A 12,988-nucleotide genomic window follows, 5' to 3' on the forward strand; every position below is an offset into this window, starting at 1 on the left:
CAATGGCGGATTTCAATTCCAAGTACGACACTAGAGCTGCATGTGAGTCTATGCATCTTTAAGGTCTTTGGTTCCATGGGATCACTAGTCTGTCCCGAATGATCTTAACGAAAGAGAAAACGCAAATAGACCAAACGTAACCAGCTTGACCAACATAACGGTTTAAAACTTCTACTGATCATTTTTCAGGTTATGTTTAGCATGATTGTAAGAAGGAGATTAGGTAATAGGTTATGTTTTATCAACAAGACAACAAACTGAACAGTCAGGTTAAGATGTAACAAAGTACAGTAGATACAAAATTATTCATAACTTGGTAGGTTTATTCTTATAAATAAGCCCTTCTTTAGCAGAAGACTTATCAAACACAAAGACATAATATTGATGAATTCGTTTAAAACAGAAAGTTGAAACGATTAATAGTATGATAAGGCTATTCATCACTGTACCAGGTAAGATTAAAATAATATTGCCTAGGCCCTATTTGAAATAATTTTTTAATTTTAACATTTGAAATGTACCTTCAAGCAAGTATTCCTAATTATACAGAACAGTCACTTTTAATTTTAATAAAACCAAACGATTCCCCGATCTATGGACCGTGGCGAATAACTTACGGTACACTGGATAAGTAATAACGTAAATGCTTGTCACTTAAAATTTTTGCCTATCCATACTCAGATAGGCTACAAAATATCGGGACCTGATTAGAAAACTTAGATACTGTTATATTGAATAATGGATGCTAAAAATTTTTAACAGACTGTCAATTTGTGTTCGTGAGCTGGAGTATGGGAAGTTTTGTAGGCTGGTTCGAGAAAAACTTATCAACTACCTCTCTACTCATTGAGAGATGATGAGACCAGTGGACTTGTAGACCAGTTTGAGATTGTTTAATGAGTTACTATGGCAGTCCATCTACAGAGCCACACGAAACAACCTATCTGCGGCCATCTCTTTATTTTGTTTTGATTGTTTTATATTTTGACGAAGTCTGTCTGGCGACTGCCGGTCATGGACTGAAATACTGAATTACTGAATAGGCTACCTACCCACTAAAAAATATTGATAACACATGTAATAATAAAATTAGGATTATTAAATCTGCTGTATCTTTCAGCCTACAGAAATAAAGTAGGCTAGGAATACAGTAGTTATTAGTCAATCTGAAGATAAACAAAATTAATACAAACATATTTAATAGCCATTGAACAAGATCAAAATGTAATCTATAGGCTATGCATCTTCTATTTTTTCAATAGAGTTTATTGAAGTAGGGCAAGTAGCCTATTGCATTTTAGAAGTTGATGGAGGAGTAGAATTTGTCAGAATATTGAACAATACAAGTTACCTATCATCTAAGTTACCTATTATCTTGTAGTGAACAACTACAAGACTTAACCTATTTTGGACTATGTGTCTAACCTTAACTAAATCTGGGAGAGGAATAGCACAATGTTAACTTATATTTTCTTTTCGTACCATTTTGATGATGTCTTAGTGTATGAATCAATAAAGAATCAATCTTTTCTTTTTTGCTCTTTATAGGCTTTGCATTATATAGCATGCTTTAGGTTGCATATAAAGCTTACGTTATAACACCTGACTCCTGTCTCACTCAGGATTGAACACCTCAAAACCAAATCCAAAAAATAGGTTTTGAGAACGGATTTTATAAAAGAATCATTGAATACGTATGATACAGGTAGCCTACTGTATTGTCATATAAACTCTTAGCAGGTCTAGAAACAGTTATTTTTCTTTTTTCAGAGAATAACAGGCTGATTGAGCTATGGTTGAAACTTTCTGCTAGGTCTATCTTGCTAGTTTATGGCTGGTGATCACCGTATCAATTATCAGGTGAGCTTTCTTGTAATTATCAACCTATCAAATCATGTTTGTTTTCCTGTCGATGCTGTATGCAAATTACAAATTGCTTTCAATACCAATAATAATAGAGTTTCGCATTATCGTTTTATCAGATGGGCACGCTAAATTGTTGAAGTATTGGCTGAAGTAAGACAGTCGTAAGGCCCATTGACGGCTTAAATATATTCAGGCGGTGAGACCTTCCCGCAAGAGACTCCCCACCAACAAAAGCCACACGAATTTACTTTTTTAGAGTTTTTAGAGTTTTGCATTCTAACAGTAGAATACTGCCTTGATCTCCTATTGGAGGCCGCCTGGAACATTCATAATTATTGTTGGTGTCTCCAAAACAAATTTTTGAGACAGGACCATTCTCCATTGGTTGGGTTTTGTAGATGTTCCCTACTAATTGTTTGTTAGCCTGGGTACACACGGGCCGTAGACCATTAATTTCGATTTGTTCAACGACTTCCATTTCGTGGAGTCAATATTAGAAACCACACCTAACAACTAAGAAGACATTAATCACTATAGACTAAAAAAAACGTTTATTGTACAACTACTAACAAAGCTGGTCGCGCTCAAATTCAAATTTTAGGCCTATTCATTGCCCAAGACACATTATATAAAATATTGTACAGGCACTGTAAATTTACTTAAAAATCACATCTTTCCACTTTATATGAAAAATTATCACATCATTCAATGCTGTTCAACCTAATGCTAAAATACTGTTCAAGACTATAAAAACATTTCTTCAATAGGAACTTTTTAATTTTTCTCTTGTATTCCTTCTCAAGTAATTCCCTAACGGTAGGTGATTGTAAAATATGCTTACTCAGGCCTTAAAACTAGTATGACTAGATCTATAATAGTAAAATTCATTTCAGATCTTTAATCAATTCAGTGTGTATTGAGAGTGGACATTATTATGACTGGAAAATACATTTAAATTAGACTTCACAAACAACAAGCATGTGTATATGAAAATACATGGTAAATTCATAATTCCCAGTCTCATGAATAAAAGCTTGCAATGAGTGAGAGGTAATTCATTTCAATTGTTCTACCTGCTATTTTTTGCAATAAAAGATAGAAATTGGCCATTTTTGTGTATTGGAATATGGGCTAAGTACACTCAACAACAATTTTTCCATTTCTCAACCGAATTTGACTTATGATGCATGATGTTGGACCGCCTTGACGAGTCGAGAAGAATGAAGTGTAGTAAGATGAAATCTGAGCATTGTGTCAAAAGTTATAAATTTATTTTTATTTTTATTTACAATGCAAATGACACTAATGTAATAACATTGGTAGATAAAATAATAAGGTACAGTAGTCCTTGTGCTATTTTTCTTCCAAATTTAAGGTGACAAAGAGTTTGAAATTTTGATCCTTGAGTTGTCCTTATGCGCGCCTCTCCAATAGGGAATGAAATTAAGTGCATCTAACAGATGATTCTCATAGAACATAATATCATTAACTTCTGTCATTGTGCTGGACAATGTAGTTGGTGATGATGGTTGAAGCTGAAAATTAGGTGTTTTTCACAATACAATGAGCATTGTTGTCCGGTGTACCTGGAAATCTATATGAGATGAAGCGCTCTACCTGATCTTAGATTGTAAAGCACAAAAATACTCCCAGAGGAATTTGAATATATATGTAAATGGTAACAATCGGAAGATATTGTTGATCAAAACCTAAAATTCATCAGAATTGATTTTTTCTTTCAATTTTACACATTTTTGATAATTATTACTCATTGGAGATGGAGAGTTCTGCATGATCCCATTTTATCTGTAAAAGGGCGAAAACCAATTGTTCTGTCTGATTACTGGATTTGGCAGAAATAGCTGAAAACTGGAAAATGAACCCAAAATACGATGTTCTGTATCTATCACAAGGAAATTAATGAAATTTCTTTTGCTTGAAGAAATTGGTTATGGACTTCTCTCATGTATCCAAAAGATATATTAAAAAATCAGAACTACAATATTAATTGCAAGCACCAATGTATATGTGACTGGACTTTGTGTGACAACATTTTTGTATAACTCATTACTTCTGTTATTCCTTGTGGTATTCCTTTCATTCCAATCAATTGGAGTTTTTGAAAATAATTTATTTTTATTTCATTTCAGGCACGAAAATATGTCACAAAGACCGCAGGGACAGTTCATCGTGTGTGTTGTTCCTCATTCTGCAAAGACAGTAGTGAAAATGTTATCCTATAGTTTGACACCGTACACATCGTTTTACCATTACCATAGTTTATCCCACTTCCATTGTACAATTTTGTACATTACAAAACATGTGTTCTTTCATGAATAATAATGTATTATGTAGATTAACAATTTATTGTTACTTTCGCAATTTTTCATGTTTTGAAAAAAAATAAAAAGTATTATATACGGTACTTCATTGGATAATTATTTTATATTATGTCATTCTATCAATATTTTGCAGTTGCAGAAATTTCACAACCATTTATTTTAATTTATTTGAAATAAGTAGGTAGTTGTGATAATTTCTAGTATTTTTATTTGATATGAATATCATCTACCACAATATCACCTCCACTACTACACACAAAATTTCATCTGTCTCTGTCTTCTTGCGTTTTGAGATGCAAATAATTTGATCAGTCTGGTGGCATGTAGCCAGGATTTGATTTCGGGTGGGGCGAATGAGATTTGATTGCCGTGGAGATTAAACAAAAAAATCAACTTACACCTAAAATTAGCATTTTCTGCGTATTCTAAACTTTTTGGAGAACAGATAAACAGCAAATTTTCGAATTTGGTTGAAAAGTTCAGCTGAGGTGTAGAAATATTGTATTAAAAGGGTTTTGAACTATACCAATGATACGACCCAAAAAAGGCGGGTTTCAGCGTTTTTCATGAGTTATCAAGCATTTTTCTGCGTTTCCTCAGCATTCTGCATTTTCCATTTGGCTTGCACTTCCTTCGATCCAAGGTCAAAAGAGTCTTTCAGGCTTGATTCAATCTCCGGTTGATTTCAATTATGTATCTAATCCTATCAATTAAAAATATTTCTTTGAGAAATTTAGAGAAATGCATTGCAAACTCAATGAAAAACTGTGGGGAACAAACTCTTTAATTAAGCATCGTTTGAACTTAGCTAAGCTGAACCTGTGTATAGAGTTTCGAGTTTACTTTTTCAAGTCCTGTTCTTCTTGAAAAAAATCACTTCAAAGCAATAATATAATATGAGATGGACCTCTGTACCTATTTTGAACGTTCTCAGTCAATTTGGTCTCGGCAAAGCTGATAAAATACAGAAAAACACTTCTATATGGATCATTACACTTATTCCCAAGTCCTTATACAATTATTTCCACTGCAGTTAAACCTAAATTTGGACATTCTATATCGATTATGAAAAAAAAATGAGAAAACCTTTGATGGTTGATGAAAACCCATCTTTCAAAACATTTGAAAGATGAAAACCCATGCTAAAAAACGCTGCAAAATTGCGTTTTTGGGCGTATCTTTGACGAAATATCTATGTCCTTCTATCACAAAATTCCTAGATCCTACCTAAACCTCTGCACCAAGTTTGAATGTTGTCAGTCTTTTCTCGAAAAAGCATAAAAACACATATTTTGACGGATGTTTTGCGTTATTTTAAAGCTATTTCAATACAATATTTGTATTTGAACAGATGAACCTGATCCGGACACCCCCCATCATGGGGTCTGCGGGGGTGTATGCTACGCCACTGACATGTTGACGTCTATGAAAATGGAAAAATTAATAAAAAACCTAATCACATTAGTGGCTAAGAATATGCTTACCTGGATGGAACAATTTATCAACAGGATTTCACGCAATTCACAAACAACAGTGCCGTGCTACCAATTTTTCCTTAAACGGTTGGAATAGCATTTAACACCTATCAACCTAAGAATAGTTGTCGGCTCCAATAAAATAGATTCTTGATAAACTGTGAATGGATCTATTGCCTATGAATGAGAAATCCAGTTTTCAGAGCAAATTAACTTATAATCTTCAGATGAAAATACACAAAATACAGAAAGAGAAAATATCTTAAGACTAATTATTTCAAGAGTTATTACAAACTAAAATACTTATCTAGTTTACAGTTGAAACACAGTGGCTATTGGCTTTACTACATTAACAACTAAATCTGACCAAAACAGCACAAAATTTTATATAAAACTCAATCTACAACATTAATAAACGAAAATGATTTAGAGCAAAACTCTACGACAACAGTACTTGTAGCAAGCCATTTTTCAGAAGAGAAGCAGGGCTGAACAGGAAAAGCAAAGTTGAAAGTCACCAAACCAACGCCCTGTTCAATATCGATCTCCACAGACACATCATCAAAAAATATAACTTATAAGTTTAGAATTCACATTCTACATCTGTTCTCAATAAAACTTTAATTTGAAAATGTTATTTTAAATTTTTATATATATTCATCTCTATTTAACTAAACCATTTATCTTTTTAATTCTGTCAACCCAGCCTCGGTGACACCATGGAACAATGCAACAAACATTTACGATAATAAATTCTCCGTCAAAAATTTATCCGTCTATTGATAACTTTGACATTTACTATAAAGTTCCATAGATCTCGAATTGAAGATTCGATTTAAATGTGAGAAGAAAAATGTAATATTACAAATACCCCCCTCTTGACATAAAAAAATTTTACTGTTTGAAAATTTAAAGAAAAAATTTACATTGACCCTAATGAAAATTGTTGAAATTTAAATTTGAGAACAGTAACAATTTTTTCTAGAAAAAAAAACAATACATGTCATCCAAAAATATTGAAAATTATTATAAAAATTCATCAATAGTGTTTGTTATATGTTTCCAAACAATATCTCAAAATATAGAATATCAATATTACTTTTGATTTAGCTTTATAATTTAAAGAAAATATCTCAACAGAAAGTTTAATATGTAAAGAATAGTTTTTTGAAATTGCACATAAATTTAATAGATAGAAAAATTTAATTTTTATTGCATAAAAAAAATTTTAGTATGTTGAATAAAAAAATTATTATTATTATTATTTTTTTTTTTTTAAATGAATTGATGAATTGTTACATTTAATTTTCACATAAAATTTCAATAAATCAAAAAATGTTCATTTCTTTCACTATTTACGCAGTTGATTTTATTGATGCACATTTTGGAAAACAGTCCGTTAAGGCACTCAGTATGATTTTCAGTTAAGTGTGACTCCAATGTGATGACGTTAGTGTTGGGCTGATCTGGATGCACGTAGTGTTGGGCTGATACTTGTAGTCGACTGATGCATATCAAACTCGATACAGGTGACATCTCAGTTAGCATTGCCTCATGCTTGTGGTAGACGGCTGCATACCAAACTCGATACAGGTGACATCTCAGTAGCATTGCCTCATGCTTGTAGTAGACGGCTGCATTCCAAATTCAATACAGAGTCACATAAATTTTGTATCATATTTGTAATTATACAATGTACATTTCAGGCTTGAAATGACAATGTAATTCGTTTTTTGGAAAAGAGATAGACGCTGCATACAGGATTAATTTAGGTGAGGATTAATTTAGGTAAGGTTTGGTTTTTTGATATTTTCAGCTTTCAAGGTTTAGAGTTCTGCATACAGGAATAATTTAGGAGAGGATTTTTTGAATCAATTCTTTCATGATACTGTGACTGTTCTTCTGAAATCAAAGTTGCGAATGTGAACATGGATGACAATTACCTCCAGGTAATGCAGTAGTGTTGAAGTTTGAGATACTTGGTCAGCAATAGGCGTTGGCATTGCTATTGGCATATTCTTTGGTGTCGGCTTTGGCATCGGCATTGATATTGGCATTGGCATTGGCGTAGCTATTGACATCAGCACAGGCATCGGCGTTGATTTTGGTGTTGGCATCAGCATTGGCGCAGGCATTGGCGTAGCTATTGGCATTGATTTTTGTTGTTGGCATTGGCGCAGATTTTGGCATTTTGGCGTAGTTATTAGTGTTGGCGCAGGCATTGGCATTGATTTTTTGTTGTTGGCATCAGCGTTGGCGCAGGCATTGGCGTAGCTATTGGCATTGATTTTTGTTGTTGGCATTGGCGCAGATTTTGGCATTGGCGCAGCTATTGGCATTGGCGCAGGCATTGGCGTAGTTATTGGTTTAGGCCGCAGCGTAGATTTAGGCGTAGATATGTCACACTAGTTTGAAAATCACCCAAATGTTCTTAACACTCTTCATGGCGTTCACTTGTTACTGATTTCGAGATTCACATGATAACTATTTCAATGTTAATGTCTGTGCTGTACCTGTTGTCTTAAAATGCTTATAAACTAAGAAGAAAAACTTGATTAGGCTATCCATACAATCTAATACACATAAAATTAATTTTAAATATATATAAAATTGAAATTTGTTAACATCTTATTATACAGTCAGCAATACATAAATTGTGAAATATGGACATATCAATAATAAATTAAAAAAAAAAATCATTCATTTATTCACTGTTCAAATATCAACATTTTAATCCATTCTTCAAAATAGAAATATAATTTCATAACACCCTGTATCATTATCAAAATTGTAAAAAACAAACATCATAACAACACAACAAAAATTTAATTTCAATACATATTTCAATAATTTCAGACATTTGGTCTTCTATTCAATCATTTCATAATATATTTGCATTTCATTATTATTTAATATAACATTTCATTTATAGCATGTTCATTTCACATTTATGATTATCATTCAGGGTTTCAAAATTATTTAGTTTTAATTTTGTTCAAAAATTGTATAAAAAGCAAATTATTTAATATTATTAATCATCGTTTGTTGGATACTATAGTTTATTTTGACTCTTCAATGTTCTAAACACAAACTACATTTCATGACAAAACTTTACTATCAAACATTAAACAAGAAATCATTCAAAACATCAATAATATTTTGCTTCAAAGGCAAACAATATTCATAATTAATCATCATTTTGCATCTATGGCAATCAACATTATTAATCATTATTTTTGCATCTATGGCAATCAACATTATTAATAATTATTTTTGCATCTATGGCAATCAACATAAGTAATCAACACAAAAAATATTATCTCATTACTGCCTCTCTAAGTCATAACCTCTGTTATTCCTTCTTTAGGCAATAATGGGTTTCCATCTCAAAAAAAAACAATCACATACCAGCAAAATTCTAATCAACAAACCCCACTAAAAATTCTACATACACTCCAGCATCCATTTCAAACGATAATAATCAATCATATCAAAATTTATAGAACAAACAGTTTTAAAATTTGAAAAAAAAATATCAATTACAAAACACTTTAGAAAAATGTTAGCCTTTAACTCATTTCAATTGATAATATAACACAACGTTTTAAATTAAACCAATTATTTTTAAAATAATTTAAAATTTAAAGACTGTATAATAAGTATAAACATTTCAAGATTAATACAAAGATGATCAAGGTGAAATATGGGTAAATAAGTTCCCTAAAAAATACAACAAGAGAAAAAGAAAACTGGGTAAATAAATTCCCTAAAACAATACAAAGAAGAGAAAGATAATTAGAGCCTATCCTACATGTCAGTACTGAACTTTCATGAGGAAGTATATTTAATAAAATATACTACTATGGAATTTTGTAAATTCCAAGTATGACTCTAATTTGTTATAATTGTGAGCTATCACTCCCACAAACACAACTGGTGAAGGAAAAAAGTGTTGACTATTGTGACTGGGTGGAAAGTTCCTAGATGTCTGTAAGGCAATGTGATAGCAGACTCTAGTATCGGACCACAAAAACAAAAGTATGCAAAAGGTTTTACAAACATTTGATGTTGCAGTCATAAGGTTTTTATATTGCAAACAAGTAGGTCAGATAATCGAGTCCAGCCGTATGTGGTTCACGCCCACACCTCTAAAAGAATCACACCTACTTGTCTACCAAAAATCCAAGTATTGGACAGCAAAAAAAAATAAAATGCAAAATGGGTTAAAAGCCCAGAGAAAACTATAACCTAATTACATATGGCTTATGGCACGATATGCAATGAAAGATGAGAACATGGGACAAAATTGCTCTGAAAAACCTAATTACCTAATATAATACCTGAAAAAAAATAGACATGATTAAAATATGTAATACATGATGAAAAATATACCGCAAGCAACAATTATTTACACAACAATGGATATATTTTGGAAAAGTTAAGTTTTATCAACAATTTAAAGATTAGGAAAATAAGCTACTATTTCAACTTCTAAAATTATTTCAGAAAAAATACAAATTTAAATGACTATGGACAGATTGGTTAAGATATGCTTCATAAAAGAATTTACTGAATATTACACAAAGACAGGAAAGAATCAAAAATTGAAAAGATTAAGGGCCAAGAAAATAGGCTACAGGAAAGAAAAAAAGACACAATTATGGACTCTTACCATACACTGTGTAGCGATTATGCTATTCTGAATCCCGGCATAACACAGGATTCCTAATCATTGTGTGTTGGGGAATACCCTTTCATCATGTGATTCATTGTCATCATCTTGTAAATAAGCAACTTGAAACAACCTTTGAATACTAACAAATCAATGGATACTTTGCGTTTTGTTTTCTTCAAGAACATGATTTTATTCATGGGTTCATTTGTTTCAACAAAGCCATTTTGCTCACAAAAGTCAATCATGCTCACTTGAGAATGCATTGCATACACCTTTTCAATTCTCAGTTGAAAGTTGAACTCATCAACTTGACTCAAAGCAACATTCATTTTGTTCACATTTTTCCTAACCTCTACAGAAACCTTTCTCATGTAATCATTCACTTTGTTCATAGTTTTCCTAACCTTCAATGTAGCAATATTACTTTCATGATAGTTGACTTTCAGTGAAGACAACTCCCTACCTACTTCTTTATTCAATTCTACTGACTCACTATGGTTGACTTTTTCAACAACAGTAACTAGGCCTACATTGTCAGAAACTTGAATGAGTTGATCTTGTAACTTAACACTACTATCATCCTGCTTCAATTTGTTTTCATTTTCATGACTATCTTTCAATTTTTCATGTGCATCTTTCAATAGAAGGTTTATACTAACCTGCTCTAGTCTTATGCTAGCAAATTCTTGCTTCATCTCATCAAACCTAGCATTTAACTTAGCCTCTTGCTTATCAAACAGTTGTGTTAAGGCAGCTATTAAATCATCATCTTTTTTAATATTTTTCATATTGTATGCCATTTTGCTAGTCTGCACAGATAATATATTCATTAGGACTTGATCTCTCTTGAACCGATTCCCACTCAGCAACAAACCATTCATAACTATCAAGATATCTATCCTACTATAATTTTTATAACCAGGGATTTCATAGTGTACCATTTGGGACATATTTATTGTAATTCTGTCCCACCACAGGGCGTACCATTTGCCGTGCTACCAATTTTTCCTTAAACGGTTGGAATAGCATTTAACACCTATCAACCTAAGAATAGTGTCGGCTCCAATAAAATAGATTCTGATAAACTGTGAATGGATCTATGCCTATGAAGGAGAAAATCCAGTTTTCAGAGCAAATTAACTTATAATCTTCAGATGAAAATACACAAAATACAGAAAGAGAAAATATCTTAAGACTAATTATTTCAAGAGTTATTACGAACTAAAATACTTATCTAGTTTACAGTTGAAACACAGTGGCTATTGGCTTTACTACATTAACAACTAATCTGACCAAAACAGCACAAAATTTTATATAAAACTCAATCTACAACATTAATAAACGAAAATGATCTAGAGCAAAACTCTACGACAACAGTACTTGTAGCAAGCCATTTTTCAGAAGAGAAGCAAGGGCTGAACAGGAAAAGCAAAGTTGAAAGTCACCAAACCAACGCCCTGTTCAATATCGATCTCCACAGACACGTCATAAAAAATTATAACTTATAAGTTTAGAATTCACATTCTACATCTGTTCTCAATAAAACTTTAATTTGAAAATGTTATTTTAAATTTTTATATATATATCATCTCTATTTAACTAAACCATTTATCTTTTTAATTCTGTCAACCCAGCCTCGGTGACACCATGGAACAATGCAACAAACATTTACGATAATAAATTCTCCGTCAAAAAATTTATCCATCTATTGATAACTCTGACATTTACTATAAAGTTCCATAGATCTCGAATTGAAGATTCGATTTAAATGTGAGAAGAAAAATGTAATATTACAACAGATAAGACTTGACTCGGTGACAAGACACATTCCGCACACAATGTAAATATAACGGTTTTTTATGTAAAAACAGTAAATTTGGAAACGTTTTTTACGTAAAATTCATATAAAAGTGAAAAAGTCTTGAAATAATTCATAACGATTTTCAAAATAAAAGAGATGATCGTCACAAAAAGGGTTTGCTGATTTCGGTTGATGCCATCAATAGAATTTCAGATAGTGTATTTGAGGTTAAGTGCGATACTAAAGAGGGAATAAAATTATTATGTTACTAGGCTTTCCCCAATATGCACTCTAACTGACCATTGTTACTACAGGTGTAGTAATTTGTCTTGCGCAGGCCTCTGCTCACACCTTTTCAAGTGCTCTTGCAACGATGCTTTTAGTTTGTGCAAACACGTACATAGGGTCTATTCACTGAGCATGCTCAATGTTCATTGTGAAGTGGGTATTGTTAAAAATAATAACTGTAATAGTAATAATAATAGTAGTAATAATAATAACAGTGTAATATGCAATAGAAACGAGCACAAAGTTCCATTCATGACACCCATATTTTCACCCAACCAAAAGATGACTTGTCAACCAAGACTGTTCAAGACACTTAAAAATAAAAGTAGAAAGAGAAGTCTCGAATTGAAAAAAACAGACATTCTTGAACATTTAGATTTGAAGAGAAAATGGTTAGGAGTTATTTCAGAAGATGAAATACTCATGGATGTAGGATATAAGAGTAGTATTAATCGCGTCCAGTCGGTGACTCTGACACCAACCGCACATGAGAATACTAGCTTCACTGAACCTATTTCAAATTTTGAGAGACCCCAAAAAC

At 32.1% G+C, this 12,988-nt stretch overlaps 1 long non-coding RNA gene across 1 annotated transcript; it reads left to right on the forward strand.

Moving 5' to 3' along the window:
* The first annotated feature begins 230 nt into the window (after positions 1 to 230).
* Positions 231 to 4,262, forward strand: LOC120350472. Its single transcript, XR_005570797.1, has 3 exons — positions 231 to 452; positions 1,771 to 1,860; positions 4,017 to 4,262. It is a non-coding gene; the product is annotated as an uncharacterized LOC120350472 (long non-coding RNA).
* Positions 4,263 to 12,988: the final 8,726 nt, after the last annotated feature.

The sequence above is a fragment of the Nilaparvata lugens genome, chromosome 3, assembly GCF_014356525.2.
Source record: "Nilaparvata lugens isolate BPH chromosome 3, ASM1435652v1, whole genome shotgun sequence".
Taxonomy (NCBI): Eukaryota; Metazoa; Arthropoda; class Insecta; order Hemiptera; family Delphacidae; genus Nilaparvata; species Nilaparvata lugens.